General features: G+C 46.2%; 1 protein-coding gene across 10 annotated transcripts in view; it reads left to right on the forward strand.

Annotated features, from left to right (window-relative positions):
- Nucleotides 1-12,350, forward strand: part of LOC132591836 (uncharacterized) — a 264,084-nt gene that overhangs the window by 177,157 nt on the left and 74,577 nt on the right. The window contains exon 1 of one of the 10 annotated variants that reach the window (XR_015949173.1): nt 11,288-11,396. The exons of the other annotated variants lie outside the window; for them this stretch is intronic. The gene's annotated coding sequence lies outside the window, so the exon portion shown is untranslated. Of the gene's footprint in view, nt 1-11,287; nt 11,397-12,350 lie in introns of those variants that run through there. 10 annotated transcript variants of the gene reach the window in all.

A 12,350-nucleotide genomic window follows, 5' to 3' on the forward strand; every position in this document is an offset into this window, starting at 1 on the left:
TTGGGCCTTGTTGCTGCAAAAGGCCTGTTTTCAGTTGGTTGGGCCTTTTTGCTGCAAAAGGCCTGTTTTCAGTTGGTTGCTGTGGAATTTTGTGATGTCACCTGGTGGCGTGGCTTAGCTGGCAGCAGTGGGCAATCTGCCTTTCTATTGGATGCTGCTGGAGTCTTCAGAGCTTCTGCTGGTGACGTCTAATTTGGGCGCCACTTTTTTGTGTTTAATCATTGTTTTAGGTATGAAAGGTTTGCTTTTTTGGAAAAAAAAAATATGCCAGATCCCTCACTGATGGGCATGGAATGTTGTGGCCAAATTTGTTACATTACAGTTCAGCGGTTACGGAGAAAGGCTGTTACATCCGTGTGTGCAATGCCTACATTTATATATATATAGATACCTACAGTATTTGAATATGTAATGTATATGTATGTAAATAAAGATGATAGATAGATGATAGATAGATAGATGATAGATAGATAGATGATAGATAGATACTGTATCCAGCCAATTAAAAAAACCAAAAAACAACAGGCCATCTGGAAGCAACCCCACTCCTCTGTCTTGTCTTATAACCACTAACTGTTAGTCACTCAGTAGATGAGTTGGGGAGGGAGGCAGATCTTCTACTTCATTATAGCTTCACATGATAACTGAAATAAAACAATTGATTTTTACACTACTTCAACTTCTGACCTTCCTCAGAATACAGCATGAATTCTGCACAATCAGCTTGATGGGTTCTCCACAGGACTTGGGATCTGCCCAACCAAAGGCATTGTCAATTAGTAGCTGGTCCTGGGACGTGAGTGAAGATAGCACAGGCCAATACTGTAGATTTGCAGAAAACTAGGAAGGAGGTCAGTCCTGCAGTGGATAATTTTCTGCTTGAAGTAGTAGAGAGTTTGGCAACCATGCCTATTTTATTAAACTGTTTTCCCCCCTCTGAACAAGAGACCGCTCCATTACTGATCTTACACAACAGTTTACTGCACAGGTAGAACCATACAAATGTTGGGTGAAGAGTTTTCTTACGAAAGGACTGGCATGCACAGCTAAATTGGGAGCTGTTGTGATGTTGATGTTGAAAAATCTGCAACTAGTCTGGATGCCAAAAGAGTGTTTTTTTAAAATACAGTATCTTTGAAAGCTTTGAAAATCTGGGCTGTGACCCAGTCCACAGTGCTGTTTGCTTAAATCCCTTTGAAACCAACGGGGCTTAAACACAATTAACTGTGGCCTGGATTGCCGCCTAGGCCCATAAGACCAAAGGGAAAGAATTATTGGTCATGGAAAGTAAGAGATGATCCAAAGGATCTTGGGGCTTGTCCCCCCCCTCTGCAAGGTGTACAGTTCATTTCTGTGGTGTCCACGAAATCCAGCCTCAGATGGCAGACCAGCTGTGGGGATTGTAGTGATCCGTTGATAGCTCACTTTACATTTGGATTGTTGAAATGCACCCCAGAAATCGCAGCTTGTGTAGAACGCTGCAGCCCAACTTCTTAATAGATGTTATAAAGGTAAAGGTAAAGGGACCCCTGACCATGAGGTCCAGTCGTGACCGATTCTGGGGTTGCACGCTCATCTCGCATTATTGGCCAAGGGAGCCGGCGTATAGCTTCCAGGTCATGTGGCCAGCATGACAAAGCCGCTTCTGGCAAACCAGAGCAGCACATGGAAACGCCGTTTACTTTCCCGCTGTAGCGGTTCCTATTTATCTACTTGCATTTTGATGTGCTTTCGAACTGCTAGGTTGGCAGGAGCTGGGACCAAGCAACGGGAGCTCACCCCATCACAGGGATTCGAACCGCTGACCTTCTGATCAGCAAGCCCTAGGCTCAGTGGTTTAACCCACAGCGCCACCTGGGTCCAAAATAGATGTTATAGCTGCAAGTAATTCATCACACCTATGCTGGAATAGCAGCCCTGGCTAAACAGAGGCTATATATTAAAGGTAAGAAGAGCGTAACAGCCTAAGAAACAGCAAAAGGTGCTATAGCAAAGGGCCCCTATAGAAGCCCATTTTATTGTGCATTCATGATGTTTTGTGGTCATGATTTTATCCAGGCAGTTATACACGATCCACCTTTTAATACTGTTTGCATGTGCAAAAGTTTGGGGGCAGATACGCCACTTCGTTTGGAATCAGTGCATGTCCTCCAGCTCCCTGCTGAGATCCTCTTTGTATCACAAATGTTCCGGGTGGGTAAGTGAATGTTGACTTGCTTTTGTTGCACTGTAGTGCAAGAATGCCCCTGGGGGCAGCAATAAATGCGGCCGCGTTGGGGAAGCATTGGTGGAAAACGGATAAAGCAGAAAAAATGTGAGGACAGTGCCGTATAAATCGACCACTAATGCACTATTATTGTGTAAATTACATGTTGCTAAATGCATCCGCGGCTCCTCCGCCCCAACAAAAGTCTGGAGGGACCCACAGACATATTCTCAGAGAAGGATGTTGGGTGTTGGGAAAGTTTTTTGAACATGTCAATCAAGTGCTTGGTTTGTAATATGTTCTACGTTCCTTCCCTTCAAATAGGCTTCTTTAGAATTTTCAATGCATCAATGGACTCTTATTTGTATTTATGTATTGCTTTTTACTATATTTATTTAATTTTTGCATTTATTTACCGCCTTTCTGCCAAGGCACCTAAGGTGAACCTCAGAAAGTGGTTTACGTAAAAATATTACAATAAGTTTCAGTTAAAACTGCCCCAACGCCAAACTTTTTGAAACTGAAAGGGGGAAGAAAAAATAATAATTTTTAGAGGAAGACAGAGGCACAAATGAAGATAACGGAGAAAGGAGGAAAGAAACTCGGGGAAATGGAAAAGACAGCGAGGGAACAAAAAAAGCAGAGGTGCCTTGAAAAGAATGGGAGGTTAAGGTGACCCCCTCCCCCAATTATTCTTAGGAAAGGATGATGAAACTTTCTTCTCCCACAAAGCATAACTATGAAGATGAGACCCCCGCCCCCACCACCACTTTCCTTGAAACAAATGAAATATTAACATGCTCAGCAAAATGTAAGAGGAAGCTGATCCCTGTAAACTTCTGTTTGTTTTGCACTGTTATGTACTGATTGTCTACTTGCATACACGGAAGGACAGATCCTGAAGCTGAGGCTCCAATACTTTGGCCACCTTGTGAGAAGAGAAGAATCCTTGGAAAAGACCCTGATGTTGGGAAAGATTGAGGGCACTAGGAGAAGGGGACGACAGATGGACTGGATGAATCCCAAGCCGGAATTAAGATTGCCAGAAGAAATATCAACAACCTCAGATATGCTGATGACACAACCTTGATGGCAGAAAGTGAGGAGGAATTAAAGAACCTTTTAATGAGGGTGAAAGAGGAGAGCGCAAAATATGGTCTGAAGCTCAACATCAAAAAAACCAAGATCATCCCCACTGGTCCCATCACCTCCTGGCAAATAGAAGGGGAAGAAATGGAGGCAGTGAGAGATTTTACTTTCTTGGGCTCCTTGATCACTGCAGATGGTGACAGCAGTCACAAAATTAAAAGACGCCTGCTTTCTTGGGAGAAAAGCAATGACAAACCTAGACAGCGTCTTAAAAAGCAGAAACCTCACCTTGCCGACAAAGGTCCGTATAGTTAAAGCTATGGTTTTCCCAGTAGTGATGTATGGAGGTGAGAGCTGGACCATAAAGAAGGCTGATCGTCGAAGAATTGATGCTTTTGAATTATGGTACTGGAGGAGACTCTTGAGCGTCCCATGGACTGCAAGAAGATCAAACCTATCCATTCTGAAGGAAATCAGCCCTGAGTGCTCACTGGAAGGACAGATCGTGAAGCTGAGACTCCAATACTTTGGCCACCTCATGAGAAGAGAAGAATCCTTGGGAAAGACCCTGATATTGCGAAAGATGGAGGGCACTAGGAGAAGGGGACGACAGAGGACGAGATGGTTGGACAGTGTTCTCGAAGCTACGAACATGAGTCTGACCAAACTGCAGGAGGCAGTGGAAGACAGGAGTGCCTGGCGTGCTCTGGTCCATGGGGTCACGAAACAACATTACTATCCTTGATCAGGACACTGTGCTGCTGCTGCTGCAGCCTAGAATAGAATTAGCTTTTTTTTTTAGAGTAGGAAGAGTGTGGGAACAGGGTGAAAAGGGAGAATGATTACATTTAGCAAAATAAGGTATTGCCAGGCCTTTGCTGAACTTGCTGACTGCCAAATCATAAGAAACAGGGGAGGCAGGCCTGCCAGCATCAGTCCAAGGGAGCTGGGTGTGGTTTTGGCAGCTGTAGATGTTCTGCTTTCAACAGCAAAACAGATCAGCGACTGAGTGCTTGACTTCTAAACAAGCACTTCGAATGTTTGTGCTCTTTGGTTGATTTTGTATTCAAATTGCCCCGCTTTAAAGCCTTTCCATCAGCTCCTTCGGGAACCAAATTATCTTTTTCCCTGTCGTGAATTTCATAGTCATGCTGCTGATGAGTCCTTATTTCAGATAATATAATGCACTCGTTGCTGCTATCTGAGGATTTATACTGAGCCCCAGCCAATTGCTCTAGCTCCTGCTGTTGTTTGCTTATTAATTGTGCAGGGCTTTCAAGACAGCAAATATTATTTTTGAAAGTTGCACGGCATTATATTTTCATTCCTCCCAGCGTTGTTTTGTAGCTCGTTTTCTTCTACTAGGTTGCTCTCCCCAGAGAAGCGAGATCAGAAAAAGCTGCTGGTAACAGAGAGCAGCAAAAAACGAAAAGCTTTCTCTGCAGTAGTAACTAGTTGCTGCTCTCTGTCATCTGAAAACTAACTGACTGCATTTCCCAAATGAAATGCAGAAATGTAGGATTTTCTGGCTTGTAAGGCGGCATCTCTACAGAAGGAGGCTGTCCTCTCCTTTCATCTCCTTGCCATCCCTCTAGATCAGGATGGTCCAATTTTTCATACCAAGTGGGCCACAAGAGAACCCATGGGCTGCACACTGTCTTGCACGGAGTGGGGGAGATTGAGGCCAAAATTTGATGCCCCCAACCTGCCCCAAAACTGGCTGAGTGAGGTGACTGTAATGCTGCTCCTTTTATCTGCATTTTCAAGCACATCTGGTGTGGGGAAGGGACATAGCTCAGTGTTAGAGCACACGCCTTGCATAAACAAGGTCCCAGGTTCAACCCTTGCCATCTGTATGTAGGACAGGGGAAAACTGGGGAACTGCTGCCGTTCAGTGTTCACAATATGGAGCTTGATGGCCTGACTCTGTGTAAGGCAGTTTGCTATACAGTATTCCTATGTGGCTTACACAATAGTGCACCATCTCGCTATTTGGAATGGCTGGTGGGGGCACCAACCCATGAAGCATTCCAGCTTGCACATAGGTGGTGCTCCAGCTTGCTATTCAATGTTGGAAGCTCGGGGTGTGTGGCGGGGAGGCAATATTCCTGGAAACGCTTGTCCAGGCAAGGGAATAGCAGGGAAATCTTTGCTGGAAATGTGCTGACTTGCCTATAAAGGCAAAGGGTAAAGGGACCCCTGACTGTTAGGTCCAGTCACGGACGACTCTGGGGTTGCGGGGCTCATCTCCCTTTACTGGCCGAGGGAGCCGACGTTTGTCTGCAGACAGTTTTTCCGGGTCGTGTGGCCAGCATGACTAAGCAGCTTCTGGCGAACCAGAGCAGCGCATGGAAAAGCCGTTTACCTTCCCGTTGGAGCACTTTGACGTGCTTTTGAGCTGCTAGGTTGGCAGGAGCTGGGACCGAGCAATGGGAGCTCACCCCGTCGCGGGGATTCGAACCGCCGACCTTCTGATCGGCAAGCCCTAGGCTCTGTGGTTTAGACCACAGTGCCACCCGTGTCCCGGCTTGCCCGTAGCAAAGACTTAAACCAATTTGGTGCAGCTGGCACCAGCTATTCTGAGGAATCGCAGAAACACAGGCCCATTTCCCCCGTAAACCAACTGCTCCTCGCTCCTTATTCTTTCCTATGCTTGCAATTGTGGTTGGAAAGGTTAACATGTGAACCTAGAAACCCTCCGTAGTTTCAGCAAGCAGCTGTTCCTGTGATCATGGCCACCACGGTAGCTGGAAAAAATGACTGCCAGCAATTTCATCATAACATTTCGCTCTATGATCTTGAGTGTGTGTATGTGTGTGTTTGTCTGAAAGGGTATGTGTGAGGGACAGGGGATATCGCGAAGTCCCTCCCCTCCTGAGTTCCAGCCCATCCCCGAGCGCAGGGGAAAGCAGGGAGAGTTCCGACTCAAGTGGGGAAGCAGGAAGTGGTGTCCGAGGCTCAGGCAGGGTAGCGGAGCCATCGTCCCAGGTGGGACAGGAAGAGGGAAGCAAGGGGGGCAGACCCATTCCCCCAACTCCGGAATTGACCAGAAAACGTAGGGGGAAGAGGCTGGGTCTCCCCAAGTTGTTATGTTGGAGAAAAACGCGCCAAACGCCATTCGGAGGTTCTGACTCAAGCGGATAAGATGTGTCTCTGTAAATAGCACTGCCTTTAGCACTGTAAATACGCAGCACCAATAAAAAGATAAAATGCAGAGCCGTGTGGAGTCGTTACTCTGAAGTAGCCCACCCAGGCCACTGTGACAGTATGTGACCACTTAGTCATGGGAGAAGTGGATTGTGTGAACTGGACTGGAAGGGAGCCAGTGTAGTGAAACTCCTAGCTTAATCTAACCTCTTGACCTAGGATTTGATGGCGGCTGGTTCCCCTGATGACTGAGGATTAATCCCTGTTGCTTGCAGCGGTGGGAGTCTAAGGAAGGGTGAGATTGGTTGATGATGGAATCAGCACAGAAACCGGCAGCGATGGTAATCAAAGAATCATAGAGTTGTAGAGTTGGAAGAGGCCCCAAGGGTCATCTAGCCCAACCCCCTGCGATGCAGGAATGTGTATGAGCTGCTTTGATCACTCCAAACAGTGCTGTACAGGGATTTCCAGTCCACAGTTTCAAAGATCTTGCAAGCTCCACAGCTGGAGGCAATGGGTTGTAATCAATGTTACCGCCAAGGCAAACTTTGCATTCCCTCTTTAACACCTGTTGGAATTTTAACACCCTCTCTGACCCCTTTGTAATGCTGCTCGTTTATCCGCCTGCTTTATTAATTGCTGTGTCTTCATCGTGGCTTTAATTTTGTCAAACTCCCTTGTAATATTTAAGGGCGATGTGCAAAGTCAACAAACAAACCCGACAGCTTGAAAAGCGTTACAAGGTAAGCAGCCGCGATTCACTTGCTCGCCCCATTCCTCACTCACTTCAGTGGTTGCGCAAACTAGCCCTACAAACAAATCTTACATGGATCAGTACTTTAGAGGGACCACATTAAAACCCAACAGTGAATGAACGCCCGGCAAAAGGGACCTGACTCATCTGTGCATAAGAGCTTAATCTTGTGCGGATTTGCAGGGCTGCATAAGCAGTTTGTTTACCTAGCTGTGTGCAAGATTACAGCCTTTGGAGAAGAGTGTATGCTTTTTTATCTTTAGCAGAAGCCCTGGCAGTTCCTTCTCTGCCATTGCAGACTAATTGCGTTCATTAGAGCAGACGGCGCAGCAGGTTGCCTCCTCTCCTTGACTGGAGTCCTGCAGCCTCCCGCTGTTCGTTTACTTGATGTGGCTGGAGTTATTAAATGGTTGTTTTCATAATGACATCAGCTCTGAATTAGATAAGGCTCATCCAGGAAAGATAATTAGCTAGGCTTCAGAAAGAGCGTGCAGGAAGACTTGGCGCAGGAAGAAGAGAGCGGGCTGGATTCTTGAAGGATAGCTGACTACAATCTAAATTACCCTTGTGTAAGGAGGAGGGCGTTGTCACTCGCGCACATGCGCATTACAAGGGCTTCGCATGTGTGCTTATATCCCAGAGTTAAATGTTAGAAATCATTGTAAGTTTCAAAAGAACTCTCTACTATCATTTCCAATATAGAAAGACATGCAGCATAAACAATTCTGTATTACGGTATGTTTACATCAACTATGTATGATAAAGCCTGCTTTTAAAATATGGCACGTGAGATTCAGAAGCTCAAGTGCATATGCATTGCAAGTGCCAGATGTATTGCCCACATCTGCAGGTAAGAATGGGGGTGGGGGTGGGAGTACTGGAAGTCTACTCAATTTTAATATAACTATTCCACTTGCTGTTCTGCGTCTGATAGTATCGACACACACAGGGAGTCATCTGGAGGAAGCTCACAGCAGCTTCAGTTTCTACTTCTGTGCTTAGCCTGTGATATTGAAATCACCCCAGCGGAATTTCCTCAATCGAAAGCAAGATTTTAATTCTTATCGTCACCATGCTGATTAGAGCTTTGCTTAAATGATCAGGCAAAGAAGGGTGACGGAAACGTTTTTAAGCTGCCCTGTTTTTCCTGTCTCGTCTGCCCTAACTCCATGCAGATTCTTAGAAAACACAATAAACACGATCAACATTGAAAAGTTGTCAGGATCCTTCCCATGGCTTGGTGGGGTGGCCCCGTGAGTGGATGCGACAGCCCATTTGGAACCGATAGAGGCATTTGGTGTCATCTGTTCAAGTTACAAGAAAGGAGGTTCCACTCAAACATCAGGAAGGGTTTTCTGACAGGAAGAGCTGTTCCAACAGTAGAACAGGCTCCTTCAGAAGGTGGTGGACTCTCCTTCCTTGGAGGTTATTAAGCAGAGGTTGGATGGCCATCTCTCATGCATGCATTAGTGGAGATTCTGGCATTGCAGGGGGTTGGACCAGATGACCCTCGGGGTCCCTTCCAACTCTACATTTCTATGATTCTATGATCTTCACTTGCCTATCTCACCTTTCTGGCATCTGTCCCACAGGGCAGCTATTGGCCATGCGGGGAAAGGGAGTAGCCCAGGCATCCCCAAACTTTGGCCCTCCAGATGTTTTGGACTACAATTCCCATCTTCCCCGACCACTGGTCCTATTAGCTAGGGATCATGGGAGTTGTAGGCCAAAACATCTGGAGGGCCGCAGTTTGGGGGTGCCTGGAGTAGCCCATCTGCAGCAGCCCCAGATTCTTTCTTCACCTGCCCTGCAGAGGAGGAAAATGGGGGGGGATGCAGCTGATGGAGGCAGAACTTACCTTTGTACAAGCCATGCTGATTTTTCTTTGGCAAGGCTTTTTCTTCTTTTGAAGGCCAATCTACACATTAACATAATTCATGTGGATCAACATTATTGGGATTTTGCTATTTCAAACTGCACCCAGGCCCGGCCCTACGTGCAGGCTGGGTGGCGCAGGGCACCATGGCGCCGGCCCGCCAGGAGGGCGCCGCGAGCTGCGCCCACCCGCTGGCCGACCGGTCCGCCACGCAGCTGCGCCTGCCCGCCCGCCTGCCGCGCAGCAGCGCCTGTTGCACCCGCCCACCGCGCTGGGAAACAGGGTAGGAGGGCGCCGGAATGGGGCGGGAGGGCGCCGGAGGATCCGGCACACCACGGCGGCGGAAGCGCTTAAGACGGCGCTGACTGCACCTTGGGGATTTCAATGAATCTGTTATTCCCTCACAACAAAAACTCCCTGTTAATGTAAAACAAGATCATAAAGTAGACAGGGCTCTGGCCTAGCTTTCTGTCTATTGTGCTATTTTCCCTAACAATATTTTTTTATTTTTGTGGAAGCATTCGAACATGTAGCCTCCACCTGTTGCCTGAAAGGCTTCAGTCCCAAGAACTCTCTACATGTGATTTGTTTTGTGTACATTGCCTCTAAATGTTTAATAATGCTTTGCACAAGTTCATCTGGGACAGGTCTCTAATTTTCCTGGATTCCCTGTAGATTCTTTAAGAACAAGCCTCTGCTGAATTTAGCAATATAATTATAATTTAGTGAAAAGATCCCGTTTCAGGTGTTAGTTCTTTTAAAACTCTCACGTATTTAAACAGATCTTGGTATAATTTAAAATATATAAGCACTGACAGCACACCCAATATTATTTTACAGTTAAATGATTCAATTAATAACTACACATAATAAAGGCTGCCTTTAAAATCAGGCAAACACAGGTCGTATTCTAGGAAACATATGTTGGTTGGCAGTTCACAACTTTTTACTCAGAGTAGGTAAAGGTAAAGGGACCCCTGATCATTAGGTCCAGTCGCGGACGACTCTGGAGTTGCGGCGCTCATCTTGCTTTACTGGCCAAGGGAGCCAACGTACAGCTTCCAGGTCATGTGGCCAGCATGACTAAGCTGCTTCTCGAAAACCAGAGCAATGCACAGAAACGCCGTTTACCTTCCCGCTGGAACAGTACCTATTTATCTACTTGCACTTCGTGCTTTCGAACTGCCAGGTTGGCAGGAGCAGGGACCGAGCAACGGGAGCTCACCCCGTCGCGGGGATTCGAACCACCAACCTTCTGATTGGCAAGCCCTAGGCTCTGTGGTTTAACCCACAGCGCCACCCGTATCCCATCTTTTTCTCAGAGTAGACCCATGTAAATGAATGAAGGTGACAGAGGGCTCAGCCACACTTCCGCTTGCTTGCCCCACCTCTTGCCTCCCGGGAAAACCCGCTGTTTGCCACTGAATCAAACGGCAATCAGGTTTTCTCCAGATTGACCATTGCTCCGATTTAGCGCATAAAAAACCAGGTTTTTCCAGGAGGAAGCAGCAGGGCAAAGGCAAAACCACTCAGAGCCGTGCATAAAAGCACGGGACAAGCGGGAAACCGCTCAGACCCTAAGGTCGGCTTGTTAACTTTGGTGCACCCAATCTGAGTAAAACTTAGTTGAATACCGTGTAGCTGGTGCTCCCAATCCTCCCCCCTATTGCCACATTATCTCAACAAACGTGGGTTGGGGATCACGATATTTGCCAAGGTCAACGTCCAGTTTGGCTCAGAAGCGCCATGCCTTCACAGCCATACATATTAGAAGCTTCAGGTCTGTTGCAGGAGAGAGTGAGGCCCCTCTCCCTTCCCAAGAGCGTAAGACAAGGCTGGCTGCTGGATCAGGGCCAAGGGCCAACCAATGGCCTGCAAGCAGGAAATGAAAGCAACAGTGACTCTCCCCACTTTAGGTCCTTTGCAGAGTGTGGTTTAATGATGCTTTGGAAGTAAGACATTTAACCATGAGCCACCCCCACAAAAAACTGCGGTCACAATTCTGTGGAACAGAACAAATGAGAAACGGGGGGGGGGGGGAGAATGGGATAGGAAAGCAAATAAATTTTAGCTATCCTTTATATTTTACAACCTTGTTTCTTTCCCTCTTAAGTGAGCTGGAGGGGGGGAAATAGGTGTCTATATGGTTGCCAAATCATTTAAGGTGGCAAGTCTCCATAGCTAGTGGTTTCCCTTTTTATTTTATTTTCCTTTCCTAATTCAAAAGATAAGATTCACCCACTTCAATGCCGTTTATCATTAAAGGTATACAACAAAGCAGAAGTTCTCAGCCGAAAGCCTAGTCTTCAGAAGAATCCATATGTGTAAGTAATGTGATGCAGCAGTTACTATAGCAATTATCTCTTCACAAGCCAAACCTGCGTCTGACAAGTCGTATTTTATCAGATTTGAAAATAAAAAAAAATAAAAAAGGTTGAAGTGTTGGTTTCGAATGGGATTTCTGTAGCCCACTCACAAGTCAAGCTAGCGCGGGGGGGGGGGGGACAGGAGTCTGTATAGGGGTTAACAGGGGTTAAAAAGAGAGAGAGAGAAAGTTGGCGTTCTATGCTATGGTAACTCCGAAATCTAAAGAAGTATCTGAAGAAGTATCTTGGTATCTGAAGAAGTGTGCATGCACACGAAAGCTCATACCAAAATAAAAACTTAGTTGGTCTTTAAGGTGCTACTGAAGGAATTTTTTTCTATTTTGCTCCGAAATCTAAGCAAGGGAAAGAAGGCTTCCGTCACCTGTATATATTATGCAAATTGAAGGAATCTATATGTATGTTTTTACAAATTTTATTCGGCTTTTGCTAGGCATGGGCGGGGCAAAGAGATATGTAGCAGAATGAATCCCTGCCTATGACAACTAGATAATTCTTGTGTTACATGTTATGATTTTAGCTGAGTGGATTACTGTTATTTTAATTCTGCTTTGCTTCCAGGCAATCTGCTTAGTGAGCATTCATTCTTTTCAAATTGCCTTTTTAGATTGCCCTGTCTCTTTGGATTGTGAGCCTGAGGGCAGGGACATGTGTGTGTGTGTGTGTGTGTGTGTGTGTGTGTGTTTTGTGTGTGCTTTGTAAGCTGCTGTGGGAGCCTTTTTTTGGCTGAAGAGCAGGGTATATGTGTGTGTGTGTGTGTGTGTGTGTGTGTGTGTGTGTGTGTGTGTGTGTGTGGAGGTTCCCAAACCACCCCCCTAAATAAATCACAACATAGACAGAATTTAAGTTTAATGGTTTTTGGCATGAATTTGGCTACAACTTTATTAAATCCAA

The sequence above is a fragment of the Zootoca vivipara genome, chromosome 3 (assembly GCF_965207765.1).
Source record: "Zootoca vivipara chromosome 3, rZooViv2.hap1.1, whole genome shotgun sequence".
In the NCBI taxonomy this organism is placed as follows: Eukaryota; Metazoa; Chordata; class Lepidosauria; order Squamata; family Lacertidae; genus Zootoca; species Zootoca vivipara.